The following is a 9029-nucleotide window of genomic DNA, read 5'->3' on the forward strand; positions in this document are numbered from 1 at the left end:
CCCTGCAACCAGGCTGGGGGTTCCCTAGAACGCAGGGGTCCACGTCATGCTCAGTGTCCATGCCCAGCAAGGAAGCAGAAACATAACACTTGCAGACGGGTGCTTTTGCCTGTTGCTGTCCGGTCCTCCTGCCCTTCAGCCATCCCTCCCACAGCAGCAAGAATGTGCCCCTTCAATCACTCTTCCTCATGGCCACACAGCAGCATGCACAGGCTCCCTGCCACCCCACACTGTGTTGTGGGAAGATGGGGTCTAGCATGTGACACCTTGGATGTGTCACCTCCACATAGGCCACATACAGTGGCTCACACCTATAATCCCAGCACTTTGGGAGGCCGAGTCAGGAGGATCACTTGAGGCCAGGAGTTCAAGGCTGGAGTGAATTATGATCCTACCACTGTACTCCAGTCTGGGTGACAGAATAAGGCCCTGTCTCTACCAAATAAATAAATTAGCTGGGCATGGTGGCACATGCTTATAGTCTCAGCTACTCAGGAGGTTGAGGTGGGAGGATCATTGAAGCCTAGGAGGTCGAGGCTGCAGCGTGCTCTGATCACACCACTGCACTCCAGCCGAGGCAACAGAACAAGACCCTGGCTCTAAAAAAAAAATTCAGGCTGAGTGAGATGCTCATGCCTGTACTCCCAGCACTTTGGGAGGCCGAGGTGGGTGGATCACTTGAGGTTAGGAGTTTGAGACCAGCCTGGCCAACAGAGTGAAATTCCATCTCTACTAAAAATACAAAAATTAGCCAGGCATGGTGGCAGGCATCTGTAAGCAGCTACATGGGAGGCTGAGGCAAAAGAATCCCTTGAACCCAGGAGGCAGAGGCTGCAGTGAGCCAAGATCAAGCCACTGCACTCCAGCCTGGGCAATACAGTGAGACCCTGAAAAAACAAAAAAAAAATTTAAAGTAAAAAATAAACCTTCCCGTTCCTCGATTTTCTCATCTGTCACCAACTTCACAGGATAATGCCACTTAAATGGGTTACAAGTGCTGATTAAGTATCGTTCTGTATAATAAGGAATCAGACAGGGCTGGGGCAAATCCCATTGAACATGACCTCGGCCTACTGAGCATCCCTTTGAGACACTGACACACGGCTTCCCCAAGATCGGTGACTGAAATGTACATATTCACTGGGCGCAGGGGCTCACACCTGTAATCCCAGCACTTTGGGAGGCTGAGGTGGGAGGTTAGCTTGAGCCCAGGAATTGGAGACCAGCCTGGGCAACACAGCAAGATCCTACTTGCCCAGTCTCACCACCTGAAGACCCTTATACATTCTGGGTCTCCCCATGCCAGGCGGAGCATTCCCCCACAGGTTAATTAATCTCCCTACAGTGTGAAACAAAACTTAGATGATTTGTCCTGCTGCTCATCAAAGAACATTCCTTTATTATTATTATTATTTTTTTTTTGAGACAGATGCTCACTGTCACCCAGGCTGGAGTGCAAGTGTGCATTCTTGGCTCACTGCAACCTCCGCCTCCCAGGTTCAAGCAATTTTCCTGCCTCAGCCTTCGGAGTAGCTGGGATTACAGGCACCCACCACTATGCCCAGCTCATTTTTGTATTTTTAGTAGAGTCAGGGTTTCGCCATGTTGGCCAGGCTGGTCTTGAACTCCTGAACCTCAGGTGATCTGCCCACCTCGGCCTCCCAAAGTGCTGGGATTATAGTCGTGAGCCACTGCACCTGACCTAGAACATTCCTTTAAAAGCACCTCCTACCTACCAAGCATGTCACCAACATGGTCACCACCATTTTAGTACAAGAAACACTGCAATCTCTGACTCTGACATTCAAGGCTCACCATTGTCTGGCTGTAACTCATGAGCTCTGGGCAAATGAGGCTGCTCAAAGCCCACAAACATGTGCCTGTCCTGCTTCCCTGCCATCATTCTTTTGCCTGGGATCACCTTCTGATCCCAAACCTGCCCATTCTAACACAGCCCCTCCCCAGCACAAGGCTGCCACAGCTTCATTGCACTAGACCAGCCACAATGTGATGGCCTGGTTGGCAATGGGTGGTGCCACCAATCATGCTAGAATCAGGTTTGTCAGTCTGACCCCTCCTCTCACACAGGGACCCTGTGAGAAGACAGCGCTGCAGAGAAAGGGACGTGCCCACAGCAGGAGGGGGGTGGGTTCATGCTTGTTCCCCCAGAGCTGAGCCACTCTGCCCAGTGTTTCTAGGACCACCTGCCCCAGGATCTCTGGGAATGTTTGTACAGGATTCCTAAGCCCCACCATAGATTTACTAAGTCAGAACTGCCAGAGGTGGGGTCTGGGAACCTGACCTTAAGACAGCATGAGAATTAGGCTCATTGCACTAAGAAATACTGCAGATGTGGTGGGTCTTGGGCTAGTGTAACTGTAATACAGGCTTGATTGAAATGTACATATTCAGGCTGGGCGCGGTGGCTCACGCCTGTAATCCTAGCACTTTGGGAGGCCAAGGCGGGTGGATCACGAGGTTAAGAGATCGAGATCATCCTGGCCAACATAGTGAAACTCCATCTCTACTAAAATACAAAAATTAGCTGGGTGTGGTGGCACACACCTGTAGTCCCAGCTACTCGGGAGGCTGAGGAAGGAGAATTGCTTGAACCTGGGAGGTGGAGGTTGCAGTGAGCCAAGACTACCACTGCACTCCGGCCTGGCAGTAGATTAAGACCCTGTCTCAAAAAAAAAAAAGAAAAAAAGAAGAAGAGGAGATCCAGGAGTGGTGTCCTGTGCCTGTAGTCTCAGCTACTCAGTAGGCTGAGGTGGGAGAATCAATTGAGCCCAGGAATTTGAGATTGCAGTGAACTATGATCACATCACTGCACTCCAGCATGGACAACATAGCAAGATCCCATGTCTAAAAAAATAGAGAGGACACAAAGAGACATACAACAGGGAGAAAGCCACGTGAATACAAAGGCAGAGACGAGTGATGTGGCTATGAGCCAAGAACTCCAAGGTTTGCCCAGAGAAAGGCCTGCGAAGGACTCCCTCGGAGCCTCCAGAACGAACCAGCCCCACTGACACCCTGCTCCACAACTATGACAGGATACATTTCTGTTGTCTGAAGCCCCCCAGCTTGTGGTAATTGATTATGGCAGCCACAGGAAATGAATATGCAGGGATTTGAGGCCAAGCCTCCAGGCGTTGGCCTGTCACTCGGCTGGTGGCTTATACAGCCATTTGCCTGCCGAGACCTCACAGGCTGCTGGGCTGGCAGAGAGCTCAGCAGAAAATCTGGCCAGCAGAGAACTCTGTCGAGCCCCTGGAATCCAAGCATTCAGCTCAAGATGATTGTAGCAAAAGGTGCTCAGTGAAGAAAACAAATGTTGACAAGCATATTTTTAAAATAGCCCTGTGAACAGGGTGGGGCCTCCGGGGGACAACGTTCTACTTCCTGGGCTGGGTGTTAATTTTATTATTTGGTGTATCTTCTTTCTTTTCATATACACGTTATATACTTTTTTTTTTTTTTTTTTCAAGAGACTGAGTCTCACTGTCACCCAGGCTGGAGTGCAGTGGCGCAATCATGGCTCACTGCAGCCTCAACCCTCTAGGCTCAAGTGATCCTCTCACCTCAGCCTCCCAAGCAGCTAGGACTATAGGCGCACACCGACAAGGCCAGCTAATTTATTTATTTATTTGAGACTGAGTCTCACCCTGTCACCCAGGCTGGAGTGCAGTGGCGCTATCATGGCTCACTGCAGCCTCAACCCTCTAGGCTCAAGTGATCCTCTCACCTCAGCCTCCCAAGCAGCTAGGACTATAGGCGCACACCGACAAGGCCAGCTAATTTATTTATTTATTTATTTGAGACTGAGTCTCACTCTGTCACCCAGGCTGGAGTGCAGTGGCGCAATCATGGCCCACTGTAACCTCCACCTCTAGGATTCAAGTGATCCTCCTGCCTCAATCTCCTGAGTAGCTGGGACTACAGGCATGCACCACCATACTTGGCTAATTTATTTATTTATTTTTGAGACAGAGCCTTGCCCTGTCACCCAGGCTGGAGTGCAGTGGCACGATCTTGGCTCACTGCAATGTCCGACTCCCAGATTCAAGCAGTTCTCCCTGCCTCAGCCTCCAGAGTAGCTGTGAAGCCTTCTACCACGCCCAGCTAATTTTGTTTTTTTGTTTTTTTGGTTTTTTTTTTTTGACACAGAGTTTTGCTCTTGTTCCCCAGGCTGGACTATTCTCCTGCCTCAGCCTCCCAAGTAGCTGGGATTATAGGCATGCACCACCATGCCCAGCTAATTTTTCTATTTTTAGTAGAGACAGGGTTTCACCATGTTTATCGGGCTGGTCTTGAACTCCTGACCTCAGGTGATCCACCTGCCTCAGCCTCCCAAAGTGCTAGGATTTAAAGTGTGAGCCACCATGCCCAGCCCCACATTATATATAATACACACACACACACACACACACACACACACACACACACACACACATTTTTATTTATTTATTAATTTTGAGGCAGAGTCTTGCTCTGTCACCAGGCTGGAGTGCAGTGGTGTGATCTTGGCTTACTGCAACCTCCATCTCCTGGGTTCAAGCTATTCCCTTGCCTCAGCCTCCTGAGTAGCTAGGACTATAGGCACATGCCACCATGCCCAGCTCATTTTTTTTTTTTTTTTGTATTTTAATAGAGACAGGGTTTCACCATGGCCAAGATGGTCTTGATCTCCTGATCTCGTGATCCACCCGCCTTGGCTATCCAAAGTGTTGGGATTATAGGCATGAGCCACCGTATCCAGCTGATATACTTTTTATGAAGAGGTATTTCATGCTTAAAATAAAAAATGCAAATGGATTTTTTAAAGCCCTGTCTTGCAAAACCCAAACAAGCAAATGATTCTGATCGTCTTGATAATCCCCTCTTAATGTCTAACTGCCAAAATAAAAGAGACAGAGAGAAAAAAGGATGACACGTGGGCAGAGGCCTGACTTTAGTATGACGACACCCTCCATCTGGCACCAGTGGTGAGAAATTGGACAACTGGAGAGTGTCTCGAAACAGCTTCCCAGACAGATTTAACATCTGACTCGTCTCAATCTCTCATGATGCCCTCATTTTTCTTTTCATAGACCCAAGTGAAAAAAAAAAAAATCAGCAACAGCTAAACGGTTCTTTTAGCAATTGTTCCTGTCAAGGTACCTTGAGCCAAAATCTCAGCACCACCACTGCTCCCTGCCATAGGGACAAGCTTCTCAGAGCAGGAACTAAAAAAAAAAAAAATTAACAGAAAAACAGGGTCTTGCTCTGTTGCTCAGGCTGGAGTGCAGTGGCGCAATCATAGCTCACTGCAGCATTGAACTCCTGGGCTCAAGTGGTCCTCCCACCTTAGCCTCCCGAGTAGCCGAGACCATTTGCGCACGCCACCATGCCCGGCTAATTTTTAAATTTTTTGAATAGAGATGGGGTTTCACCACGTTACCCAAGCTGGTCTCAAACTCCTGGGCTCAAGCAATACTCCTGCCTTATCCACCTTAAGTGTTGAGTGTTGTGAACCACTGTGTCCAGCCCCAAATATTTCTTGAACTTTAGTCTGACTGGCAGAGAAATAAGTCTAATGTTTAATCCCTACCCTACAAGCCAGAATACCTAAGAGAGGTATAGGAATCAAGGAGTGATGTTCAAAAGAACCTCCCGTGCTGTTTTTTCACCTGTCAGATGGGACAGACCACCAAACTTGATAATAAAATAACTGAGCTGGCCGTAGGAGAGGAATAATCAGACTTTCCAACTTCACAGTTCAGAGGAGGAGGAAGGACATGAACTATTTACAAGAATATGCCCTTTGAACTTGGCCCCCCCCTTTTTTTTTGAGACAGTGTCTAGCTGTCACCCAGGCTGGAGTGGAGTGCAGCGGCATGATTATAGCTCACTGCAGCCTTGAACTCCTCGGTTCAAGCGACCCTCCCACTTTAGCCTCCTGAGCAACAGGGACTACAGGCACGCACAGCAAAACAAGGAGGTCCGAAGTGTCTGTGCCTGGCTGGAGCCCGAATACATCCACTGTATATTTGGTATGTGCTGATGCATGCATCTATCCACTGCAGCTCCATTGTAAAAGCCAATTATGGGCTGTAGCTTAAACAGCCATCAGTAAGAAACTGGCAATAGAATGTATATGTCTGTTCAATGCAAATTTCCCAGTGGTTTAGAAGGGGTGGAGGGATATATACCACCCCACACCCTTTTCTGCCACCCAAGTCATAGACTACCTCTGGAAGAAAACAGAAGAAATTATCAACAGCAGGTGCATCTGAGGAGGAACGCAGTACAGGTTGGGGAAGACCTGCCTGATTTCTACTACATGACCTTTGTCCCATATGATTTTTTCTTTTTAACGATATAATAGGCCAGGCATGGTGGCTCACACCTGTAATCCCAGTACTTTGGGAAGCTGAGGTGGGCAGATCACTTGGGGTCAGGAGTGCAAGATCAGCCTGGCCAGCATGGTGAAACCTGATCTCTGCTAAAAATACAAGAAAATTAGACGGGCGTGGTGGCAGGCACCTGTAATCTCAGCTACTTGGGAGGCTGAGGCAGGAGAATTGCTTGAACCCGGGGGGCGGAGGCTGCAGTGAGCCGAGATGGTACCACTGCACTCCAGCCCGGGCAACAGAGTGAGACTCAGCCTCAATAAAAAAAAAAAAAAAATTAGCGAGGCATGGTGACGCATGCCTGTAATCTCAGCTAGCTACTCGGGAGGCTGAAGTAGGAGAACTGCATGACCCCCGGAGGTGGAGGTTGCCATGAGCCGAGATTGCGCCACTGCACTCCAGCCTGGGTGGCAGAGTGAGACTCCATCTCAAAAACAACCCCCAAAACTATATAATCAATGATCTCATCAAAGTTTACACACATGTACATATATAACACATGAAATATATGCATATAAAATATGTACATAAACATATGCATATAGGTACATTTACATATGTGTACAACACACACCCACACGCACATACATATATACAAACATACATGCCCATATATGTTTTAAATGACCCCTATTGAAGTTGGATAGAAAACCCAAATGGCTTCAGTTTCCACAGGAGAAGCTGAAGGTGAAATGACCCTCTGGAACATTCTGGCACCATCTTGGTAGGGAGAGGTGGGGGTGGAGGGGTAAGAAATGCTGTGCAAGCCTTCCAGGAAATGGCACGTTATTACTTTTCAACAGCAAAGCCACCGGCCTCCTTCTATGCTGCATGCTTGCAAATCAGACTCAACAGAACTTGAAAAGTTCCAGAAGAATCATTCCTAGCACCACGCCAGGCTCCAGTTTTCCAGGTTAGCTTTAAGCAGCTGAAACATCAGCTTGCCTCACTCTAAAGAGTGTTTCCTTACTGTTTATCGGCTTCAAGGGCCCAAGGAGTGTCGGAGAGGAATCCCCAGCAGCTCCCTCTCCGGCATCTGGCGGGAGGCACCCCAGACGATGACCACCCCCCTCCGGCAGCGTCTCCGTCTCCACCGCCCGCCCGCCCCAGTACTCAGAGAACATGCTTGGCAGAGGGACGGTCCCTTCCAGCTAAGCCTTTCCGGACCCAGTCAAAGTCACGACTCCTGAAAACAGCCTGAGGGGGTGGAGTGTGGTTCCCCTCCCCTGCCAATCCCTCTGAGATAAATACAACAGATGGGCCCAAATGGGGTGGGTCCACAGCAGAGGGTCAGCGATGCCCAGGATGGAATAGGCTCTGCCTCTAGCATTCAAGTGGTTTAGGTTTGTGGCTGGTAAAATGGAGATGATTCCGGTTTTGTCTGACCGATGGGATTATTCTAAGGTCCGGAAATCACTTTACACACTGTCAATCACTGGTAGAAATGAACACTGGGGTAAGCTTTTGTTTGGGGAGGGGAGGGTGCAGAGATCCTGAGATGCCAAGGCTTGGGGGACTTTTGGAGGACATGGGAGATTCGGGGGGATTCTTACAGGGGGGCGCGCGAATACAGGTGCACGTGGGAGAAAGCCCAAGGTGGGAGAAGGTAAGAGGGGGAGAAAAGGGGAAATAGATGTATAGGGCTGTCAGGAGCAGAGAGCAGGTACCGGGGGAAGGTCCCTGAGAAGAGGGACCCAGGTTGCTGGGGGTGTGCGCTGCGCACGGGGGTGGCGAGCTGGAGACGAGGAAGGGCACTTAGGGACGGGACCAGGTCCAGGGGTGAGTTGCAGGGCCGTGAGTTAGGAGTCACAGGCTCAGGTGGGGGTGTGGGGGTGTCATCGACAGGGTGATGGGGGGTGTTCGTGAGTGGGGACACGGTGTCAGGTGTGTGAGGGGGATGTCAGACCCAGCTGTGCAGGGCGCCGGGGACAAGGCCCCGGGGGTGTGGGAGGTGTCAGCAAGGACAGTCTCAGGTGTCTTGGGGATGTTAAGGAATAGGAACGTGGTGTCAGGTGTGCGTGGGCTGCGGGTGAGGGGCTCAGAGCTGGATGCGGTAGCCCTCAGGGGGCAGCAGACGTGGAGTGTGGGGTTGGGGGGGGGGTCTTTAACCTCTTCCTGCCCTCGCGACGCTGCTGTCACGCTCCGCCTCCGCCCCTCGCCCCCGGGTCCCTGACAGGACCCGTGCCCCACCTCAGTTCAGCCCGACAGGCGCGGGCCCCTGACGCTTGCGTCCCCCGCAGTGTCCCCCGCGCCCCCCGCGCCCCCTCACCGGCCCGGACGCGTAGCCGCCGCCGCCGCCGCCGCCGCCGCCGCCGCCACCGCCTCCAGCCGCCACGGCCCCGCCTCGCGCACCCCCAGAGCGCGCCACGGGAGGGGTCCACGCCACGCCCCGATTGGCTGCTTCCTAACCAATCAGCGCTGGAAAGGACAAGGATTGGCGGATATGAAGCGGATGGGCAGCCCCTGAAGCCAATCGCTGATGGGCAGAGGTGGGGCTAATTGGGAGAGGCCTTGGGTGCCCGGGTGGTCCCGCAGGGTGCTAGGTGCTGGGAGGCGGGGGCCTGGAGGCAGGCGAGGATTGGAATCTCGTTAGAAAACAGGCAGAACTGTCGGCCAATCGCTGGGGATCAAGGG

At 51.1% G+C, this 9029-nt stretch overlaps 1 protein-coding gene across 1 annotated transcript in view; it reads right to left on the reverse strand.

Moving 5' to 3' along the window:
* Positions 1–8754, reverse strand: part of SLC25A42 (solute carrier family 25 member 42) — a 40344-nt gene extending 31590 nt beyond the window's left edge. The window contains exon 1 of the mRNA XM_039466497.2: positions 8665–8754. The gene's annotated coding sequence lies outside the window, so the exon portion shown is untranslated. The remainder of the gene's footprint in view (positions 1–8664) is intronic.
* Positions 8755–9029: the final 275 nt, after the last annotated feature.

This window comes from Saimiri boliviensis, chromosome 14 (assembly GCF_048565385.1).
Source record: "Saimiri boliviensis isolate mSaiBol1 chromosome 14, mSaiBol1.pri, whole genome shotgun sequence".
NCBI classification, from domain to species: domain Eukaryota; kingdom Metazoa; phylum Chordata; class Mammalia; order Primates; family Cebidae; genus Saimiri; species Saimiri boliviensis.